The sequence below is a fragment of the Leopardus geoffroyi genome, chromosome B4, assembly GCF_018350155.1.
Source record: "Leopardus geoffroyi isolate Oge1 chromosome B4, O.geoffroyi_Oge1_pat1.0, whole genome shotgun sequence".
Lineage (NCBI taxonomy): Eukaryota > Metazoa > Chordata > Mammalia > Carnivora > Felidae > Leopardus > Leopardus geoffroyi.
The window spans coordinates 26624741-26648042 of NC_059341.1; the positions used below are offsets into that span (position 1 = coordinate 26624741).

Genomic DNA, 23302 nt, shown 5'->3' on the forward strand with positions numbered 1-23302 from the left:
CTGCCCCTCCATCACTCACGCTGTGTGTCTTTCTTAAAATAAATAAGTAAACTTTAAAACAATTTTTTTAAAAATATAAGGAACTCCTATGACTCAACCTTAAAAAACCCTCAGACAATCTAGTTATGAAATGGGCCTGTGACCTGAGTAGACATTTTTCCAAAGAAGACATACAAATGGCCAACAGGTACAAGAAAGGGTGCTTAATGTCACCAATCATCAGGGCCATGCAAATCGATACCCCATGTGAGATATCACCTCACACGTGGTAGAGGGCTATTAAGAAGACAAGAGCTCACAAATGTTGGCAAGGATGTGGAGAGAGGGGAACGTTTATATACTGTTGGTGGGAATGTTAACTGGCGCAGCCACTATGGAAAACAGTATGATGGTTCTTCAAAATATCACAAATAGAACTATCACATGATGCAGCATTCCCACCTCTGGGTATTTATCTGAAGGAAACAGAATCAGCATCTCAAAGAGATACCTGCACTCCCATGTTTATGGCAGCATTACTCCCAATAGCCAAGACACGGAAATAACCTAAATGTCCATCAGTAGATGAACGGATCAAGAAAATGTGTCACTCTCACACACACACACACACACACACACACACACACGCACACACACAATTATTCACTAAAAAGGAAGAACATCCTGTCATTTGTGACAACACGGATGAAACTTGAGGGCATTACGTGAAGTGAAATAAGCCCGACGGGGAAAGACAAATACAGCACTGTCTCGCCAATATGTGGAATTAAAGAAAATAAAAAAGCCGATTTCATAGAAACAGAGAAGGAGAGAAGGGAGGTTGCCAGGGGAGATGGGGAGGGGGGGAAATGGAGCATGTAGGTCAAAGGGCACACATTTTCAGTTACAAGATGCGTAAGTTCAGAGGATCTAATACAGCATGTTGACTATTGTCTAACTCTATATAGGTGACTATATAATACAGTATGGACACTTGCAATTGGCTGAAAAAAAAAGTTAACTATGTGCCATGATGGATGTGTTAATTACCTTGCTGTTGGTAACCATTCCACAATATATATGTATATCAAATGATCACGTTGTACACTTTATATGCAATTATGTTTGTAAATTATTCCTTGAAAAAGCCGGGAAGAAAAAGTTAAAAAAGGAAATCTTTTCTGTAAAGTAAAGCAGAAAACATAAAGCCTTCCTGTACATTTTCTATAGACATGACTCTACGTTTATATAGACATATACATGTAAATGTATGGAAAAGGACACTTACAAATGGATGATAGCAGTTGCCTCTGGAACGCAGACTGGGGCGGGGTTTGGACCCATCACAGGAACTCAACTTGATTTGCATTCTTCGCCTGTCTGTGAGATATAGTCATGGCATCGTGAATTTAGAGCTTGTAGAGTTAAGTAAAGGCTACTCTAAAAACTTTATTGGAAGTTTGAGGAGTATCATGTGTGACTTGATTGAGGCAAAGTGCTATCTTCTCTTTTCTAAGTTCTAGTTTAAAACCTGTAATAGGGGCGCCTGGGTGGCGCAGTCGGTTAAGCGTCCGACTTCAGCCAGGTCACCATCTCGCGGTCCGTGAGTTCGAGCCCCTCGTCGGGCTCTGGGCTGATGGCTCAGAGCCTGGAGCCTGCTTCGGATTCTGTGTCTCCCTCTCTCTCTGCCCCTCCCCCATTCATGCTCTGTCTCTCTCTGTCTCAAAAATAAATAAAGGTTAAAAAAAAAAAACCTGTAATAAATAAAGGGTGAAGGAGACAGTGATGGAAATGTGGCATTTTGTTGTTGTTTCCACCTTCCCAGGTATTCATCATTATTATTAAGTCATGGCAGGAATCTTCCCTGCCAATACAACTGGAAGGTCAGTTAATAAAAATAATGATAATATTACGAGACAGAAAAGCATTGAAAATGCTACATACATACTTTGAAGCCATTTTGACTCAAAATCTGCAAATCCATCGGCTCATTCATCAAGCTTTTGACGCGATGCACGACTGAGGCCTTAGCTCCAGTATGGGTCCACTCCTCTGGGTTCTTTATCCTTTCTCTTGCCAAAGCGACTTCTGTAAACCAGCATGCTTCATCTCCACTTTTGTTTTCTTTAAACTCGAGCAAAACTGAAGACACTTGCAAACAACCAGAGTGCAGAGTTCTTGTGGATTTCCGCGGCTTTCTACCCGACCATTTTTTTTAGTTGTCTATTTCTCACCTGCTTTGACAACAATGTTTGTCGTAGCAACGCGCTTGAATGTAGCTTTCCAAAACACTCAACTTACTTTTAGAAAAGAAACCCTCTGTTGCTATTTATTCTTCATTAGTTTACTGAATCCAAAATTAAACCGCACAATGACACTAATACAAATGTTATAAATGGTATTAGCCAACAGAATAAGCAAACAACTCAACAGTTGGGAAGAGGGGAGGCCAGGATTCACCCCCAGCTCTGCGAGCCAAGGCCACGGTTCTGTTTGTTTTACGGTGGGAATGGGGACACTAGGTGTGTGTATGCTGTGGATCAAACAAGTTGGTTGGGAAAGCTTCTGCAGTGTTTCCTGATATGACAACTAGCCCCACGAATGCCTGGATCCACCTGTCCAAGCCTTTCCGAGGGAGATACACATCAGAAAGAGGAACACCGCTTCTTACCAGCAGCATGACTCACGGGGAAAGAGGAGTTGGTGGAAAAGCCATATTTTACGATCTCTCCACTGTCTGGCGAGCCTCCGCAGCACAGGAGCCCCGCCTCAGGACCAGCACACATTCAGGCCTGGATGGGGAAAGAGGGCTCCAACCGGCCCTTGTGTCCACTTGTTAACTCAGACTCACAGGAGAGGACCAGAGAGGAAGTATGGAACCAAATAGCTTGCAGAGTAGATTTACCCCCCCGACTGCATGCGAGGCAAAAGTGGAACAGGAGAGAAGGTGGTTTTGGTTACTGCTCGTTGTTGTTATTGCTTTTAGGAACACGGCGAATGGCCGTGAAGCCACTGCCCGTATCTCAAGCCTGAGAGGTACCTGTGACTTACGTCTCTCTGTGTGCTCTCCTCTCTCCCAGCCAGCGTCTTCCGCCAAGAGTAGCCAGCATTTTGGGCCTTGAGTCGATCATGCCTTTAATGAATTTTTCTTTGTTTTAAATATACATACGCTTCTGCCTTCTCTTAACCAAAGTTGAAAAGCAAAAATCTTACCTCTTGCCCTCTTATGCCTGCCCTGAAACTCTAAGAAAAAGGTGGTATACAAGGTCCAGTGGAAGCCTGAACATAATTGCATTACCCAGGGGAGATCGGTTGTCTGCAAGAGAGTAAGAGAGAGAAATTGTAAATAGTTACCTTAGTTTCCTTTTGATCTAAAGAATCCATGATTGTCTTTTTTTTCCCTTTCTTTAGTTTCCTTTGGTCATACCAAGGAATGACCCGGTAGATAAACTGCACTGTCTAATGGACCAAGAGTATCGCCATGGTTGAACTGGATGATCTGTTTAACTGAAGCCTTTGGAGCAGAGGTAACGTTTTCTTGTTAGGGGACATGGTATGAATGTCACCCTCATGATGTGTTATATATATATACATATATGTGTGTACATATATATATATGTATATACATATACATGATGTATACATATACATATATATTCATAAATATATTCATAATTATATTCATAAATATAATTATATTCATAAATATATTCATAGATATATTCATATATATTCACACACACACATGTATATATGTATATATATAACGGCATATGACTCAGCCATAAAAAAGAATGAGATCTTGTCATTTGCAACCACGTGGATAGAGCTAGAGTGTATTATGCTAAGTGAAATAAGTCAGAGAAAGACAAATACCATATGATTTCACTGATGTGTGGAATTTAAGAAACAAAACAGATGAACACAGGGGAAAAAAAAAGATGGATGCAAACCATCAGAAAGACTCTTAGGTAGAGAGAACAAACTGAGGGCTGATGGAGGGAGGCAAGTGGCGGGGATGGGCTAAATAGGTGATGGGCATTAAGGAAGGCACTTGTTTTGATGAGCACTGAGTGTTATATGTAAGTGATGAATCACTAAATTCTACTCCTGGAACGAATATTACACTCTATGTTAACTAACAAGAATTTAAATAGAAACTTGATACATTTAGAAAAAAAAAATGAGACTTTCAAAACACGTGGAATATTCTAGAAGATCTCAACAAACAGGAAAGTGGTTTCAATGTGAATTTGTATCTCAAATATATGCAGTTAGTTCTGTTAGAAAAATGATTAAAGATGGGGCGCCTGGGTGGCGCAGTCGGTTAAGCGTCCGACTTCAGCCAGGTCACGATCTCGCGGTTTGTGAGTTCGAGCCCCGCGTCGGGCTCTGGGCTGATGGCTCAGAGCCTGGAGCCTGTTTCCGATTCTGTGTCTCCCTCTCTCTCTGCCCCTCCCCCGTTCATGCTCTGTCTCTCTCTGTCCCAAAAATAAATAAACGTTGAAAAAAAAAAATTTAAAAAAAAAAAAAAAAAAAGAAAAATGATTAAAGAAAGCAACTTAAGTGATACAAACTTTCTGTAACACTTCATGAAGTGGGCGGTTTCTATTTGGAGGACTGCAAAATAGGGCAGAAGGCAGGAAACTTTTACAGGATAAAGAATACAGAACAAGAAAGAAAAGTAGAAAATATCTGATTGGTGGGAGCCATATAGTCAACCTTCTGGGCAAGAAGGCCCAGAGTTGGTGTGTCCTTTTGGGGATTGGCTGACTGGATATACTAGGTTGCTGGTCAAGGGGAGCATTTACGGGAACACAGAGGTTATCTAAGTCATGGGTTGCCAATATGGCAACCTGGACAGGAGTGGCTCCATCTTGGGCCTAGAAATTCATTTCAACACTTCTCTCTAAACTTCCCTCTTCGTCCTTTCTTTTCTTCGAGGGAAAATTGCCCTCACCTCCACCATCTGTGCCCTCAGCTGCTCATTCTATCAGCTGTCCTGAGGCCAGGGTTAAGATGTCCGTGATTCCTCCTGGTGTCCTGCAAGATAGCCTGTGTTTCCTTCAGTCTGGAATGGAAGAAAAGATAAGGCAGCTCTTCAGAGGTCCTGGAGCCTGGACCTCCCGTACCTGGCGTGAAGGGGGTTGATGTGTCATTTACTCAGGTCTGCAGGAGTCTGAGTCCGTTGGCGATGTGAAAACCCTATTCAGATGTCTGGAGTCTGGCCGTTGCTGTTCACACAGCTGGTTCCCCTGGCTGAGATCTGAATCGGTGGTGGAGAGAGGCTTAAGGGGGATGACTCAGCAGAGGCTGATGGTAAACTAAGAAAATTCCGTCTGAGTACCTCCATAAGGAAAGTGTCAGCTCGCCTGGGAAGACAGTTATCCAAAGGAATAGCTCACTTCTCATGACCCACCCCCTCCCTTCATGGGTTGATTTTTAGGCACTTGTCTGGGCACAAGGGGTGGGGTTGCTAAATAAGACAGATTCTCTCTTCACAAGAAATATACAATCTAAATCTAGAAGGGCACAGTAAGGCACGCCAATGAGTGATTCAGATTGAATGGGATGACTGTCTCAGGAGGCACAAAATCAGGCTTCGAGGGTTTTGAAGAAAAAGAAATGGGCATTCATTGAGCACCTATTATGGGGTGGACACTGTGCTGTGATGTGTAGTTTCAGACTTCAGCCCTTGCTCAGCTCTGGTGGCTTCTTCAGGAACCTTATCACCATTACAGCGCAAACCGAGGGGACAAGATACTCTTGTTTCTCATTAGTCTGTCCCATGAGTAGGTCCGTATGTTATTTTTCAGGGGACTGAATGTGAACTTTGGAATGTATTGTTAAAAATCCCCATGGGGCGCCTGGGTGGCTCAGTCGGTGAAGCGTCCGACTTCGGCTCAGGTCATGATCTCGCGGTCCGTGAGTTTGAGCCCCACGTCGGGCTCTGTGCTGACAGCTCGGAGCCTGGAGCCTGTTTCAGATTCTGTGTCTCCCTCTCTCTCGGACCCTCCCCCATTCGTGCTCTGTCTCTCTCTGTCTCAAAAATAAATAAACATTAAAAAAAATTAAAAAAAAAAAACCTTTAAAACAATCCCCATACATTTTTGTAGTTATGGCCTTTTATGTTTTACTGCGGATGACTTTCACTTGTGTATCTAATGAGATGGGGAGATAACCTGTAAAAAAAATGTTAGAAATGAAAGAAAAACGATAGGCGAACAACAACAACAAAACGTTGGTTGAGCCTTTTTTTTTTCCCCCCTTTCATCTCTTGGTGCCTTATCGCTTCAGATTTAGAGAAGTCCAAACCGTGATGCAGACTTATTGCGACTGATAGAGAATTTTCTAGTGCAATCTAAAGGGGCAATGCTGATACCAAAATCTTTAAGCCTAACTGAAAGGAGAACTGAATAATCGTCAGTTGGATCAGGACAGAGACCTAAAAGTGGTTCTGCACCTTGGCTGCTTTAAAAAATGCAGGTGTACCTGGTCATACCTCCAGCCAATTAGATTAAACCTTGTCATGGTGGGATCCAGACTTCAATATTTTTATTTTATTTTTTTATTAAGTTTATTTATTTTGAGAGAGAGAGAGAGAGAAAGAGAGATTGAAAACGCATGTATGCTGATAGGGGAGGGGCAGAGGGAGAGAGAAAGAGAATCCCAAGCAGGTTCCACACTCAGCACAAAGCCCAGCGTGGGGGTCCATCTTGCAAACGGTGAGATCATGACCTGAGCTGAAATCGAGAGTTTGGCACTTAACCAACTGAGCTACCCAAGTGCCCCAGACTTCAGTATTTTTTAAAGCTCCAGATGATTCAAAGGTGCCATCGGTGTTAATAAATACTTCCGCACAAGAGATATTTAAATCTAATCTGCTGGTTGCTGAACTCACCAGCGTAGGTCGTGTGCTACGTGATGGGAGAGTCATCCGCTAACACCACAAGGGTCTCTGGCCCAATGGGTGGGGTCTGAGAGTAGTTCTTGCCACAAGTATAATTCAAGTGTGTCAGAGCTTTAAGGAGAAATGAAAACGTTTTGAAAAATGGTCTATGTTTTCCTCTGCTTTTCTCCATATTTCCTAACTGCTTGGGCCTCTTAGGCATCACCGGGCCCTTCTGTTTTCAGAGCAACTTGATGAATCCTGTGTAAGATCCCAAGAAGGGAGCTCACCCAGTGGCCTTCATGAGGTGGATGCTGGGGAGGCTGCGGCCACGAAGAATTCCAGGGCGAATGGCCTGCTCTGGCTCCTGAGTTCATTGCTACTCAGCCTGAAGTCGCACTTGGGTCTGAAGGCCTGTGGGTGCCCTCGGTGCCTATTCAGCAGGTTCCCTACTGAGGATGGGAGCCCTCAGCCTGCCACTGAAGACTGGTCTGCAGCTCCCACAACTGGGGGCCACTGAATGGGCACGACCAACCACGGAGGGATCTTAAAGAGCTGCTCCTCCACAAAGGCAAAAAAAAAAAAAAAAAAAAAAAGGAAATAAGGTTGCCTGAAAAGGAACAGTTCCTGAAACAAAACAAATTTAATCTGCATGCGAATCCCCCAGATGTTGCTAAAATGCAGATTCTAATTCAGCATTTGGGGGTGGAGATGAGGCCTGGGCTTCTGCCTTTCTGCCAGACCCCATGGGTTTGGAGAACACTAAGAGATTTCTGACAAAGCCCTGGCGCTGTTGGTTCCTAGACCACACTTTGAACGGCCACGGTGTAAGTGAAGCGTTTCCCAGAGTGAGTGCAGATCCCCGAGTCAGAGTCATTGGGGTGGAGACGCTTGCTCTAAAGCAGATACCTGTGCCCCACCCCCAACCTTCTTAATTAGGCTCTCTGGGGGGTGAACTAAGACTTAACCGCCTGGGGAATTTTTGTTTTTTTCTTTGAATGCTCAGGTTCATGTCCAATAATCTCACCTTGCCTCTTTCCAGATTGTAACTTAATTGATTTAGGGTGGGGCCTAGGCACTTTTAGCTCATCAAGGCACCTAGTGTGCAATCAGAACATGAGAAACCCCTAGAAAGACTCAAAAATCTCCTAGCGTCTGTGTGCCACCCTCAGAGACTGGGATTTCACGGGCCTTGGGAGTGGCCTAGGTACTGGAACAGTGTCCCAGGTGATTCCTAAGGTGCAGACAAGCTTGGGAACCATGGGGTTAGCGTGTCCCTATGTGAGCACGTCATCCAGGCAGTTCTTAACGCATGTTAAAGCTTGAGAGCCTCTGATCTGGAAGGAAAGTCAAAGACAACTCTTTTGTTAGCATAAAGGGTAACTGTCTGCAAGGACTCTGGTTATAAGTCTAGGAGCCGTCTTAGAGCTATGACTAAAACTTCAGACATGTGTTTGATTCACTGGGTGTAGGAGGATGTGGGTAAGCAACGGAAAGACAAGGTAGAAAGAGAAACGATACACACGCTCTAACTCTTCCAAAGGGTCTTACTCCGATCTGCTTGCACGGCACAGCTGTTGGATTGCTAGGCCTTATGGATACAACAGAAGATTAATACAGAAATTTTCTGATTGTAAATACGTGCTATTATTCCTTTAGGAGTTACCTTTTCGATCATCAGACTGATTACGTGTATTTGTTTTAGGGGAGAGTTCTGTGCTCAGAGGAGAAAAACAAGCCCGTAAAAGCTAGTAGACATCTATTGTTTCTGACTGCCCAGCAGACCTTGTGTACTTCTAGAAAAACAGTCCATTTTTTTGAGCTAATGATTTTGCTTGGGGGTTAAAATGTTACCCTTGAGTTATATGTCCAGCCTTGTGTCATAGAGCCTGAACTCATTCGTTCCTCAACACCAGATCTCAGCCAAGCCACCTAGAGGTCTTCTCTAGGATTTCTCAAGTCAGAGTTGGTTTCTCTCTGGTTGTAAAGTGACGTGCCGTGGGCACCCGTGGCGTGGAGGGGAACTTGCCTGCGGTGGGAAAGAATTAGGCCAACCCAGTGACAGAAGCCAGAGGAGCCTGGGAAGGGAGACACCCTAGTTCCCATCCCTGAGGTCCCTGCAGACACCTGCTTATGTCGTCTTATCTTCGGTTCTGTGAGCTGTCCTGCTACCATTTCAATAAATCGCCTTTTTTTGCTTAAGAGGATTTGAACAAAGTGTCTGTCACTTACAAGCCAAAGAGGAATGCCCGGTTCAATATGGCACCATTCCCTTAGTATATTGCTCCAGCTGTTCAGGAGGAAGCACCGACCTCCTAAATTTAGCCTTTAACAAAAATCGGAAGTCTTGATTACTGAAAATATGGAGCCAGGACATTGCAGGGCACAGGATTGTTTTTCTGTTTTGTTTTGTTTTGTTTTTCCCATCAGAGATGGAAGAGGAGCCAAGTGGCTAGAAGCAAAAGAGAGACTCTCAAAGTGTTGAGGAAGGAGAAGAAACCTTTGTGCAGATACCAACAGGGAGAAGTAAGACTGTGGGTTTTCTGCGATGCTTACCAGAGCCATCAGGTCACACAACGTGAGATCAGAATTATTAAACAAGTGTCCCTTGTACACCTTGCCACAGGCAAGGATTCGGCTGGGCTTTCAAGGCCACGAGCACCGATACGTATACCACACTTGAAAATTTACAAAGTGTTTTCGGAAATATTATGCCATTTTCCAGATGAGGACGAGTGCTCAGCAAGAGACTAAGGCTCCCCCAAGATCCCAGCTCCAGAGAATTGGAAGCAAGACTCATATCCAGGATTTGCTGGGCCCAACCCTGTGGTCTTTATCAATGCGCCACTGTATCTGCCTCCGAGGAATAGATGATATCAGTGGGTAGACATCAGCAATTCAATCCACTAGGGAGACCTCTCCAGGAAAATGTTTCTCCAGTGTCGTAATGCACGCCAGTAAGAAAAGAGGAATTCCTGCCACTCTTGAGTGACAGATGTGTGTTAGATAACAGAAGTGGGCAGCGACTGTGATAGGAATCTCTGAATGAGCGTTTGTCTCAACAGATCAGTTCAACTGAATTATGCAAAGGCAGCTTTACAACCAGAAAGACCACAAGAGGAGGAAATCAGGCATCTGGATCCTAATCCAATGCCATTAGATGCTTGTACAAACCGCAGACAAGCTTTTTAACCTTCCCGGGCCTCAGTTTCTTCATCTGTAAAATGAATGGGTTGGACTTGATGATCTCTGAGGGCTCTTTCAGCCCTATAATTCTATGTTATTTGCTAGAATGCTCGTAGCAAATATGTTACACTGTGGTTTATAGCACACTATAATTACAGGGTTCAGAGTAGGAGAGAACACCGAATCCTAAATCAGCTCAACGTCTAATTCCTGTTCAGTCACGTCAGGCCAGATTGTTTTTATCTACATGAAATGAAATTTACGGCACTGCCTGCTTTTAGGGGGGGGAGGTGAGGAAGCTCCAGGAAACCTGTCCAGGTGAAGAAGTCCAGAAAGCTATAAATAATAATGAGACTAAGCACCAACTGGGGCACCTTCTACTTTTTTCAAGGCATGCTCACAGTAAATCCATAAGATAGATGGACAGTGGTTGCTTTTTCTTCTCTTTCTTTCTTTCTTTCTTTCTTTCTTTCTTTCTTTTCTTTCTTTCTTTCATTTCTTTCTTCTTTCTTTCTTTCTTTCTTTCTTTCATTACCTTTGTCAGATGGGGAAAGTGAGGCACAGGCTGGTTTTTATGATTTGACCAAGATCTCCTTATGACAGAGCCAGGACTAAGACCCAGATTTCTTGACCCCGATTCTAGAATTCCTTCCAACAGTCAGTGTTTCCTTCAGGGAGTCAGGTATCATTATGTTCTCATTAGCAAAATGCTCCTTCCTGATGACTAGGAAAGTTGCTGGCAAGCATCACTTCTGTTGACAGGTGTTGGAGAGAGATGTGTCATGGGGGGGTGCGAGGGCCACTTGTGAATGTTTTCTCTCACCTTTTCAATATCTACAGAGGCAAATATCGATGCACGTTAGGGTCTTCGGCTCATGAGCTGAAATAAAAGGAGAACTCAAAGCGCATTTCGATAGACCTATCATTATTTCAAACTGTATCCAGCCAAACAGAAATGGGGTTTTTAGGATGTCGTCATCTGTTCTATCCCCTCATTACAAGGCTTGGTTGGAGCTCTTGCTGACTCTTTCATCTGAGCCCGTTTGTAATTTCGCCTTACATGACTCATCCTAAACTTTATTATCACATTCATTTAATAACGCTGGTTGACAACACTTTAAATGGTTGGCTTCCCATGATACAAGGCAATTACTTTTTATATTGGATCTTTAATACAAAGTATGGAGACAAACTCTTTAAATATCAAAACAAAGAGGTAATGGTTTGGGGGCTACAGGAATTGGGTCCAGACAATATCAGAAAATCAAAATACAGAAACAAGGGAAAGAGAGACAGAGTGGGATGAACGTTGATAAGCATGGGGAAGAGATTGTGACCAAGGTGGTCTCGGCATTTCTTTCTAGAAGCTTGGAAATGTGGAATGGTCTGGTGGTTTTTATGATGAGGTAGACACTGTATTTGAGGTTTATTTCTCCTATATTTCTGGAAAAAGGATTTAAAAATGACAAGCCCTAGCTTCCAAGGATTTTAATAAAAGGGACCCATAAAGGACAAAGAGGAGGGATGATAAATCATCCTGAGTAGAGAGGGATTTAAAAAGATGGGTTCAAAGCCTAATCCAGACAGAACTGAGTTCTTATTGCCTCGGGGTGTGTGGGTGGTGGTGGAGGGCTTTACTGAGAGGCCGGGGTGGATGGCAAAGTGCAGAGGTGGAGGCAGATAGAGGCATGCAGGGAGGTAATGACACCAAACAGACTAAAAGGCATTTTTTTCTAGCCCCAGAGATTTCCAACAAGGAAGGGAAGAAGTCAGGGAAGTTTGTAGAAGAAGGAGATTTCGCTCCAGACTCTAGAAGAGATCTGTTGTCCCAGCAATGGTCGGTGGTATTGGGAGGGTTCATTGCAAAACTGTGGCCGAAACCATTTGTCCTTCCAACTACATCCCTACTCCACTGACTTTCAGTAACCCTTGCCCTTCTCCTTTGAACTTATAGTGCCCATGAACTTTCTCAGGTCAAGGGTGATCCCATGAGTTCTACAGTTTCATTACAAGATTTGATTTGAACCCTCTCTAGTTTTCCCATCTGCTTCCCATCTGATTCATTGTCGGTCATTTTAATTTAATTTCACTTTTTAAAAAAAATTTAAAAATGTTTATTCATTTTTGAGAGACAGAGAGAGCGAGTGTGAGGGGGGGAGGGGCGGAGAGAGGGAGACACAGAATCTGAAGCAGGCTTCCGAGCTGTCAGCATAGAGCCCAACATGGGGCTCGATCCCATGAACCGTGAGATCATAACCTGAGCCGAAACCAAGAGTCTGATGCTCAACCGACTGAGCCATCCAGGAGCCTCTTTAATTTTAAATGCAAGAGAATGCAGTCCCTCACCCACGGGTATTTGCACTTTAATTTCACAGCTGGGGACAGCGGGCAAAAGCTGTGTCTCTTGGACTGTCCCAGAGTCCCTTAAATGATGCGAGCTAGTTGGTGACCTGTTCTACCTGGAGTAAGGACTGTTACATAGCTCAGTTGCTTAAAAGTGCCGTACCTGCCTCCTCCAACAGCTCCAGCTGCCCTGTCACACGTTCTTTATTTGAAGACAAAGTTGCAACCACTCACCGACTCAGCCTCACACTTTGCTGTGTCCTCACCTGGACCCTTCCTGACTTTCCCAGCATTGACTTGGCTACTTGCATTTGACTCTGTTCTTGTCCTGCCTGTCCAACCTCACTTTGCAGCCTTCCTGGCCAGGACTTTGACTTCCTCTAAGCCTCATCTTCCTCCCATCCCACCAGGGACTTTGCCAGCCTGTGACCACGTCCCCTCCCTGCCTACTTGGACTCCAGGGGTTTCCTACCACCTGGACTCCACTCTGTGGGCAGTGCTCAGACTGCAGAGGGCCAGGTATGCCCCAGCCTGTTTCACCAGAGCAATTTCACAAACCTCCGTTAATTTATGGGCTGGAGCAGTGGTTTTTGGAAAAGTTTTTTGAGCCATAGGTTCCTCTTTTCAAATGAAGTCTAAAGTGGAAGTCCTCATTTGTAAACCAGAGAGGGCTGATCTACCATACTTAAAATGAAGAGTCGAGTCTCCCCTGCTTACCCCTCTCACTGCCCCTCCCTCCCCCATAGCATGAGAAACATGGCTTTGAAGCCCTTGAACCAGAGGACTCGCAGCTCTTTTATCCCAATCACACTGTCCTTGCCCAATCCCACCCACACTCGTGAATCAGCTGCCAGCTTGTACTGGTGAATCTAAATCACTGTCTCCTGATTTACCCTCACTTCTGGTGGCATGGTTCCACTTCCTCACTAGACTTTACCCCACGGAGGCCCGTAGGTTCCCCAACGTGTCTGGAATATCACCCAGTTATCTTTCCTGCCCTGCCCACGCCCCACGTACCTCTTTTCTTTCTCTTTCTTTCTTTCTTTCCTTCCTTCCTTCCTTCCTTCCTTCCTTCCTTCCTTCCTTCTTTCCTTCCTTCTTTCTTTCTTTCTTTCTTTCTTTCTTTCTTTCTTTCCTTCTTTCTTTCTGTCTTTCTCTTTTTTTTTTTTAACATTTATTCATTTTTGAGAGAGAGAGAGGCAGAGAGAGAAGGAGACACAGAATCCAAAGCAGGCTCCAGGCTCTGAACTGTCAGCACAGAGCCCGATGCGGGGCTCGAACCCACGAACCGGGAGATCATGACCTGAGCTGAAGTCGGATACTTAACTGACCGAGCCACTCGGGCGCCCCTACCTCTTTTATTTCTTGCTTCCTATGTACACTGATGGAATTTTAAGGAAGTTTGCGATCATCCTAGAGTGCTTCTGTGATCTCAGCTCCTGCATAGCTAACCAACCAGTCACCAACTCTTATGCTTTCTACCTCCAAAATCTCACTCGGATTTAAAGCCTATTCTCTATCCCCCCTGCCACTGCCTCAATTGGGCTTTGGTCATCTTGGGTAGGGATTATGCCGTTGACATCCTGACTTCGTGCTCCTCCCTGAGCCATTCCTCAGTCCGTAACAAAGAGGAAGCCTTCACAGACGTGAGGCTTGGATTTCCCATTGAAGAATGGGTAAGATATTTATAGGTCTTCCTTTGGCCAATAATCACGATCTCGCTACATTCTAAGAGGATATCTAAGAGTATGAAGCTCATTTGAGGTTTCTCATGTAAACGTCCATCGAGGGAAATGCAAATATAGACCATTCATTGATGTGCTTTTTGTGTCTTCTTTCCTGTTAGAGTGACTTTTTCCTCAGGCATGGGCGTTGTGTCATCGAACAGCTGTTCTAGTGAGCAAGGAATCCCATGGGCAACCTACCACCAATGCCCGTCATTCACAGAAGACAATCTTACTGTGTTTCTCATTGTGCTTCATGATTAACCGGCTGTAAGAGAAAACTAACACACAGAAGTGATTGTTCTGTCTCCCGTAGGAAGGGTCCTTATTATGACAGAAAAGTTATTTTCTTTTCTGTGGTTTCTTAAGGGTTCTCTAATTGGGTAACCCCCTGCTGACCCCTGGCTATGGTAGTTTCTACGTTGACATCTTTGTTCCACTCCTTGCACACAGAAGCCAGAGACGAGTAACTCAAACCAACACAGAGCATGAGATAATGGGGCTCTATAACCCACCGGTATTTAAAAGGCAATGACCCCTTAAGTTCACTGGAGTTACCTTCCATTAAGAATTTTTCTCGCCTGCATATAAGAGATGGGGTGTGTGTTACAGCCCCACGTCTGCTCTCGGTGTGGACTGAATTGATCTGTCAGACTTCAGGGGCTCGAACTTGAATTGCTTTGGAATGCATCACTCTACATCTCTTTGGATGATAACTTAAAATAAGGCCAAAAGTTTTTCTTTTCTTTTTCTTTCTTTCTTTCTTTTTTTTTTTTTTTTTTTTTTTTTTTGTGTGTGTGTGTGTGGGATATTTTAAATTGGGGAAAATATAGGGGCACCTGGGTGACTCAGTCAGTTAAGCATCCAACTTCGGCTTAGGTCATGATCTCACGGTTCATGGGTTCAAGCCCCACATCGGACTCTGTGCTGACAGCTCAGAGCCTGGAGCCTGCTTCGGATTCTGTGTCTCCCTCTCTCTCTGCCCCTCCCCCACTTGTGCTCTGTCTCTTTGTCTCTCTGTCTCTCACAAATAAATAAAAAAGCGTTAAAAAGTTTTAAAAAAGTCTGGGAAAATATAAAGGGTAATGGAACAAAAACCTACATTTCTACCATCTAGAAAGATTAACTTCTCAAATATTTTCTTATTTACTTGCAATGTTTTTCTTTCTTTCTTTCTTTCTTTCTTTCTTTCTTTCTTTCTTTCTTTCTTTCTTTCTTTCTTTCTTTTGAAATAGAACATTGGAGATGAGATTGAAATCCTCTTCAGCCAACAACCCCAGGCCCTGCCCATTCCTGGTCCCCTTCCCAGAGACCGCCATCACCACGAGGTGGTGGGTGTCCATGTAACCCATTCATTTGTTTTATTTTCTTCTACCAGTATGGAGTCTATTTATTGCATTCTTATTCTTTTAGTGGTAATAAGGCTTAATTCAATTTTATTTTTTTAAGTAGGCTCCACACCCAACCGGGGGCTCAAACTCACAACCCCAAGTTCAAGAGTCAGATGCTCTACTGACTGAGACAGCCAGGAGCCCCCGGTGCAATACAATTTTTAATATGCCTACTCCTATTTATACTCTTCTTTCAAAGCCTACGATCCACCAGCATCCTTAACAAGACAGTGGAGGCAACACTCTCCCAGCTACTTTCACACACTCTCCTCTCAATGCCACGTGGTCACATTTTGCTTAGTTCATGCTTGTTTCCATGGCACTGACATTTCTTTCCTTTCTTCTCTTCCTTCCCCTTTCCCTTTCTTTCTCTTTCTGTTACTTCTCTTGTGTTGATTTATTAAAAGATATTTCATTAGGTTCTCCCCCACGTTCTTCATATTTTGTTCCCACGCCTGTTCCTTACAGTGTCTTCCTTCAGGACGGGTTTACTTTTCTTCTTGTGGCGACATCTTCTTTGCTCTTTAGTGCTTCTTCCAGGAAGCGTCCGAAAATATACTCAGGTTGTCTATGTCCTAGTGTCTCTGACGATGCGTTTATTCTGTCCTCATCCTTAAAGGAAAATTAGTACAGGCATAGAATTCTAAGTTCATGGCAATTTTGCCTCCGTCCTTTTAAGACATTACTCAGTTTTCTTCTAGCATTTTTTTCCCCCTTAATTGTTCATGAGAACTCTGTTATTGGTAGTTCTTTTGTGGGCAATCTAATTTTTTCTCTTATAGCTTCTATTGCCTTTTCTTTCCCCTCAAAATTTCTGCAGTTTTAATATGACATATAGATAAAGATATAGAGATATAGAGATATTTAAAGTTTATTAATCCCTACTGGGTATTTTTATCTTGACTTGTATCTTTCTCTTTTTCCAGAGATTTCCCCAGTTTTAGCAATTTGTGTATTTTCTCTCCTTTATTCTTTCTGTGTTCTCCTTTCTTTTTGGAAATCTGTTAATCAAATTCTTGTTCTATTCTCTGCGTTTTAAATGATTTGCTTTTTTTTTTTTTAAGTTTATTTATTTTGAAAGAGACAGAGAGCACAAGTAGGGGAGGGGCAGAGAGAAAGGGAGAGAGAGAGAGAGGATCCCAAGCAAGCTCTGAGCCGTCAACACAGAGCCTGACTCGGGGCTCGATCCCACGAACCATGAGAATGTGACTTCAGCTGAAATCAAGAGTCAGATGCTTAACTGACTGAGCCACCCAGGTGCTTCTAAATGATTTGTTTATAACTTCCATGTTTTTATCTCTCTGTTCTGTGTTCTGGGACATTGAATTTAAATTCACTAATTCTTACTTTACCTGTGTTTAGTTCATAAGTTAACATGCCTGTATTTTTCTTAGGCATCCACGGTTATTTCTTGATTTTCTTACTTTTCAGTACAACTTTTTTTTTTTCTTTTGGAATAATTTAACATTTTTCTAATATGTCTATGCATTTGGCACAAGAGACATTCCTACATATTGGAACGGAGGGGAGGGGATTTAGTGTATACTCAATCCATAATCTTGATTAGCTTTTTTGGATTATAGTACATTTTATCCTTTCCTGTATTGTGCTTAGTATTGTTGTAATGACCATATTTTCCAAACTACCTTAGTATTTCATGGTCCAGCAAAAGGATTGTTTTATAAGCTGTCAATTTATTTAAATGAAAAATCTTACAGAGGTATACAAACATACCACATTTAACAATTTGTTGAAAATAATAAAATTACATGAACCATAATAATCCCACCAAAATCCAGAGTGGAAAAGTCAGTATGAGCAGAGTAAACATACCTGAATCTGTGTTTATGCCTCAAGCAGCCACAAGGCCTAGAAGATTCCTTCTCATTCTGTTATGTTTCTAGACGTAGGAGGTAGAGATGAAATGAACAGGCACAATATTTTATAGGTTTTCTTTAAAAATCTCAAAATAAACTGTTTTCTTATGATTTACTTCTTTCTGATGACAGTAAGGCCTCGCCAAACATTCCAGTTATTTGAAATTCCTCAGTAGTCTGATGGCAATTATAATGGGGGACTTTGTTTGTATCTGAGAACTGGTCACATTTATAAACATGCAAACTGCATCCATTGTGAAATTCGTGTCCCTTCATTAAAGAGACACTTTACCGAACATTTCTTCATCATTGCTTCAAAACCATTTTTGTATTGTTGCCAAGGCTAGAAGTCAGTAGCCTCAATAGTGAAACAAAGGGAAAGGCGAGCCTTTCTTTCTTTCTTTCTTTCTTTCTTTCTTTCTTTCTTTTTGTAAGTGGGGAAAGGGATCAGATTCTCTTTGTTACTTTCAGTACTCATGTTTGAAAAGTTTTGGTTATGAAGTCAGAGAATTGTGTTACACTTAAGAGCAAATATCATATATACATCTTCCTATGTCTTTCTGGTTATTAATTAATGTGCTAATGATCCCAAGAAGTTGCTTAGCTGGAACTTATGGTTTTAAGTAGCTGTTCTGGGAAAAAAAAAAAAAAAGAAAAGAAAAGAAAGAAACTTGGCCAGATTCCCTTTATAGACCCAAAGACTTTAGTACTTACCATACAATGATGGATTTGTCCTCATTTTTGGAAAATTTTGCAAAATTAAAGTTACTTATTGTTTCGTGTTGTCTATGAACCCTGCTTCGAATGATGCATTGGGGTCATAACTGGCAACGTGCTCATCTTATATGTCCTCGGAGAGGTCAGGGGATGGCCCATGACACTCCCTACCCCCTGAGGTAATGAGCTAGTTGCAGGCATAGCTCTCTAAATGTCTCCTTGACAAAAGATACCAGTGGGCAGAGATCTGATTGGACATTTGAGAGAAGAGGCAAATCCACAAGCAAGGGTAGCATCAGCGTAAGTGATATCTAAATCTTTATTCTTTCTATACTTCAGGGTAGAGAATAAAAGGGCAGTAGAATAGTCCTTTTTCCGGAATTCAAATCAGGCCTGGACCAGAAAGGAGTCTCTGCTGACATTGACGTTTGTCTAAATCATAAGTCACTGGCATTTAACACTAAGTCCCATTAGTCACTAAGACTTGACAGCGTTTTTTTTTTTTAAAGTTTATTTATTTCTTTTGAAAGAGAGAGTGTGTGGAAGGGCAGGGAGAGAGAGAGAGAGAGGGTGGGGGGGGGGGGAGAGAGTCCCCCAAGCAGGCTCCACACGGTCAGTGCAGAGCCCATCTCGGGGCTTGGTCTTATGAACCATGAGATCATGACCTGAGTTGAAATCACGAGTCAGTCGCTCAACTGACTGAGCCACCCAGGAGCCCCAAGACTTAACAGGTTTCGATAGCTACTGTTGTCTTACGAGTTCTCTCGAATTTCTACATCTGTGAAGGTCTACACGATTGCTGTTTTCTTTCCAGATTCTTGCCTGGGACTATTCAGGATAAACATCCAGAGATACATCATTTCTTCTGGGATGTCGGCATTTTCTTCTTTGCGTCTTCATTGAAGATATAAGTTAAAATAGAAGTAAGCTAAACACTCGTAAACCTTGACAGAGAGAAAAAAATGCCTTCCGATACACGGAGTACCAATCTTTTAAGACCACTTTGTGTACATGACTTTATATATCCTTGCAAGCTTTTTTGACCTTGGGAGCAAGGAGTTTCAATTCCTTGGCAGTTACATAAGAAAGCTGAAGTATTCAGAAAAGAAATAACTTCTAAGAGGGGTATCAGCAGTCAGAGAAGGAGCCAGATACGGAGATCAGGCTCCACACACTCCAGAACCAGAGGGAAAGCTGGGAGCACCGCTCAGGACGGGGACAGTATCTGAGAGCAGATTTGCAGTGTTTGAAAGCAGATTACACGTAAAGGTGTTTCATGTGAAAAGTAGACACAGAAAGTGAGCGCTTCCTGTAGAAGAAACTTACCGAAGGTTACTGAAGTTACCTCACGCGGCCTTGACAATAGATTGCATACCGAAAGCTCTTGACGCGAAGTTTATGGCCTTTTTTCATCCAAAGGGCATCTCCCTCGCTTATCATCACACCAGATTTGAACTTCCTAGACGTATATTTTGAATGTTCTCGAAAACACTGGGTGGTTGCAACCTGATGGCTTTAGGCTGCCAATCCCTGGCAGGGTTGAATAACCAGGGATATCCGCCCCCCCCCCCCTTCCCCGTCCCTAACCCCTCACCCGGGGCGCGACAGGAGGCAGGCAATGGTGGTGGCCTTGGGGTTGTATCCAGCACCCTCCTCCTGCAGGGCCTCTGGGTCCCCACCTCCCGCAGCATAATACCTTCATTTACTAAGCATGTGCCTGGAAAGCTTCCCAAGAGCCGCATTCACTTACGTCCACACTTTATAGTTGTAGAAATGGAGACCGAGCACGCAAGTGCCCCACCTGAGTGAGGGTTTTGAGAAACATTCCCAGTCTTCCATCTCCTTTTGAAATGTCTGCTTCGGGAATAAGGGCGGAGAATTAGGGAATCCATGGGATTAACGAAATTCACTGCCCTCTTATTCCTTATTTTTATAACACTTCGGGGTTTTGTGTCTCATTAAGAACCTGGCCAAGCACGCTGCTTCAGCAATACCATGTTACCGATAGGAGTAACGTGCTCTGTTTCAATTTGTGGCTCATTTGTTTTCCATGTTTCTTTAGCACCACAGGCCTGAGCGCCAAATCACCTCCCCCGAGGAATGAAGGAACTGGCTTCAGGAGAAGGTGTGCTAAGATCACCTCTGTTTCAAACGTGCAAAAATCCTTACCTCCAACTCTATTCTAATCTTTGCGACCAATTGTGTAGGCCCTGCCAACTTTTTATCAATATTGCCTTCTTTCCTGTCTCCTTCTGCTTCATTAGCCTGTAGCAACAAGCCAACAAACACAACCACCAACAAAGAAGCCTAACACAGAAATGGAGAGCTCCTTCTCAGACAACATGCCAGCCAGGAGCAGGGGGAATGGAGGGATGGAAAGCAGAAAGGGGACATTGAAAGGGGACATTGAAAGCTGGAGGTCATGTTTTTCTACATTCTGTTGCCTGGTCCCTTTCAGTGAGCTTTGGTTTCCTTTAGTCCCGGGAAGGGGATTTATGCTTATTTTTTTCTGACTAGGTTAACTATCTCTAAATACAGTGAAATAATTCAGAAACTCTATTTCAAAGACCTCAGGAAATATGGGGAAGAAAGGAAGGAAGCAAAGCGTGAGCCACAACCCACAGCCTTGTGAAGGGCTGTGAACTGTTCCGTGCGGAGGCTGGAGGCCAGATCTCCAGTGGAAGAAGGAACTCACTTCTCCCAAGAGGGTACAAGGGGAAGCTGCCGCCGGAGAGTCTTCCGGCATGAGCTCGTGTCACTGCCATCGCGCCTTTTGTGTTTGTGTCCTAGGCCTGTTGTACCACGCGAGCACCCATGGTGGCTTAAAACAACTGTAGGGGCACCCGGGTGGCTCAGTCTGTTAGGCCTCCGACTCTTGGTTTCAGCTCAGGTCATGATCTCATGGTTAGTGGGTTTGAGCCCCGGATTGGGTTCTGTGCTAACAGTGCAGAGCCTGCTACGGATTCTTTTCCCTCTCTCTCCACCCCTACCTAGTTCTCTCTCTCTCTCTCTCTGTCTCCAAATAAACAAATAAGCATTAAAAAAAAAAAAAAATTCTCATCTCTTCCACCACCATCACCCCTGTCTATCACCTCCCATATACATGACTGTGGTATCTCTCCAACCCTCCACCTGCTTCTACAAGGAAAGAAAGAAAGAAAGAAAGAAAGAAAGAAAGAAAGAAAGAAAGAAAAAGAAAGAAAGAAAGAAAGTAAGAAAGAAAAAGAAAGAAGGAAGGGTGGAAGGAAGGAAGGAAGGAAGAAAGGAAGGAAGGAAGGAAGGACAACACAACTGTAATCTCTCATAGTTCCAGAAACCACAAGTCCAAAATCATCTTAGATCAGCCTGAATCAAGGTGTTGGTGGGCCATGTTCCATCCTGAAGGCCTGTGGGTGAATCTCTACCTCTGTGTCACATCACCTTCTCCTCTTCTTTCTGAAATCTCCCTCTGCCTTGCTTTTTTAACACTTGTGTTCACAGTGAGGGCTCCCCAGATCATCCAGAAGACTGCTTCTGTTTTAGGATCCGTATCTTTATCACATCGGCAGAGTGATAAGCCGACACGCACATGGTCCAGGGATCAGGATGTGGGCTTTCTGGGCGGCCGTTACCCAGCCGACCACAACACCCCCTGTTGTCTGGCACTCAGATGTTGGGGAAGTGGACTCGCTCGCCATCTCCCTGAAGAGTAGTTTGTTCCAAATACTGAGGAACCCATTTTAGAAGTTGTGGTTCTCAAGGGGCGCCTGGGCGGCTCAGTCGGTTAAGCATCCAGTTTCGGCTCAGGTCATGATCTCACTGTGGGTGATTCGTGAGTTCCAGCCCCGCGCCCGACCCTGTGCTGACAGCTCAGAGCCTGAAGCCTGCTTTGAATTCTGTGTCTCCCTCTCTCTGCCCCTCCCCCACTCACGCCCACTCGCTCTCGATCTCTCTCTCACAAAATAAGTAAACAGTAAAAAAAAAAAAAAATTTAGAGAAATTGTGGTTCTCAGGCCAGATTGGGGGATTAATGGTCCAGAGTAGGATTTCTAAGGCTAGGATTTGAGCTGGAGGAGGTGTGGTCACTACACTCACCTCAAGTCTCCCTTTAATCTCCTGGGTATGTGGCAGGACCCTGTGTGCTTTGAAGGATGTGGAATTATAGGGTGTTTCCATTGTCTGCAGCTAAGCCTGCCTGTGATGCTAAGAGCCTTGCATGAGGCAGGACACAACCTGACACTGGGAGGGGAGGGGGAGGAAAGAAAGTGGCAAATGGGAGATGGTCGTGAGGGATGGATGGCATTTGTGCCAAGGCTGATTCAGAAGATCCCTCTCATATTCTTCAGGACCTGGCTTCATTTTCTCCGTCTTAACCCTTCTCACGTCGCCTCTAGTAGTCTGTTTGCCTGGCTATCTCCCTAATCAGGCTGAGGACGAGGGTCTGTCTTCTTTGTCCCCTCAGAGAGCCCCAGCTTGTGGCATGGTGCGGGGCATGTGACAGAAGCTCAATAAACACGTGTTCGATTGAATGCATGAGTGGAGAAGGGAAAGGAGGAGATTCTGGGCAGAGGGTTGGCAAGAGAGGATGCTTGGTGGCACGGCAATTGTGTGCAAGTCAATGCTGGGAGAGTCACGGGGAGGAAAGGCGGGCCGTGAGACTACGTTTGGCTCGTGGGATGGCCGTTCTATCTTTACCATGGCTGGCAGTACACCTGTGACTCCTCTGGGCAGATGTGCGGGAGGTGACGGGCGGTTCCTGGCCCGGCACACCCCCCAAGGCAACAAACTGTGTCGGAGGGGACAAGACAGCAGCTTAAGTCATGCAGCTCAAGTCCTGCGTGACCTTGGGTATGTCACTTACGCCCCCCAGGCTGTGGTTTTCTTGGCTGCAAAATAAAGGTGCCTCCAACAGCTCTGACCTATGGATTAATGGGACCAGCCATGTCAAGAGTGCTGCAGTGTCCGGGGGGTAGGTAGAGCTATTGTTATTGTGATTATAATAATCTGTCAGACGCCCGGCTGTGGGGCTCAGAACAAACCGTGTGTGGCTGGGTGCACCTCGGTCCACACTTCTGCCTGGTGCTGGCATCTGAGCCTTCTTGCCCTCCCTGGTTGCCATGAGTGACTGGTGGCTTGTGGGTCTGCGTCAGGCTCCAGGGGGATCTTGATGAGGAGTCGAGGGGTTCTGGAGGGCGAGGCTCTCCGTGCCAGTATAAA

The 23302-nt window shown here is 44.2% G+C and overlaps 1 long non-coding RNA gene and 1 other non-coding gene across 2 annotated transcripts in view; both read left to right on the forward strand.

Moving 5' to 3' along the window:
* The window catches only part of LOC123590872, a 59136-nt gene that overhangs the window by 27374 nt on the left and 8460 nt on the right, over window positions 1-23302 (forward strand). The window contains exons 2-3 of the long non-coding RNA XR_006709010.1: window positions 3391-3506; window positions 9299-9394. This is a non-coding gene — a long non-coding RNA (uncharacterized LOC123590872). The remainder of the gene's footprint in view (window positions 1-3390; window positions 3507-9298; window positions 9395-23302) is intronic.
* On the forward strand, window positions 6834-6980 carry LOC123592317. The gene has a single exon (XR_006709706.1). It is a non-coding gene; the product is annotated as a small nucleolar RNA SNORA62/SNORA6 family (small nucleolar RNA).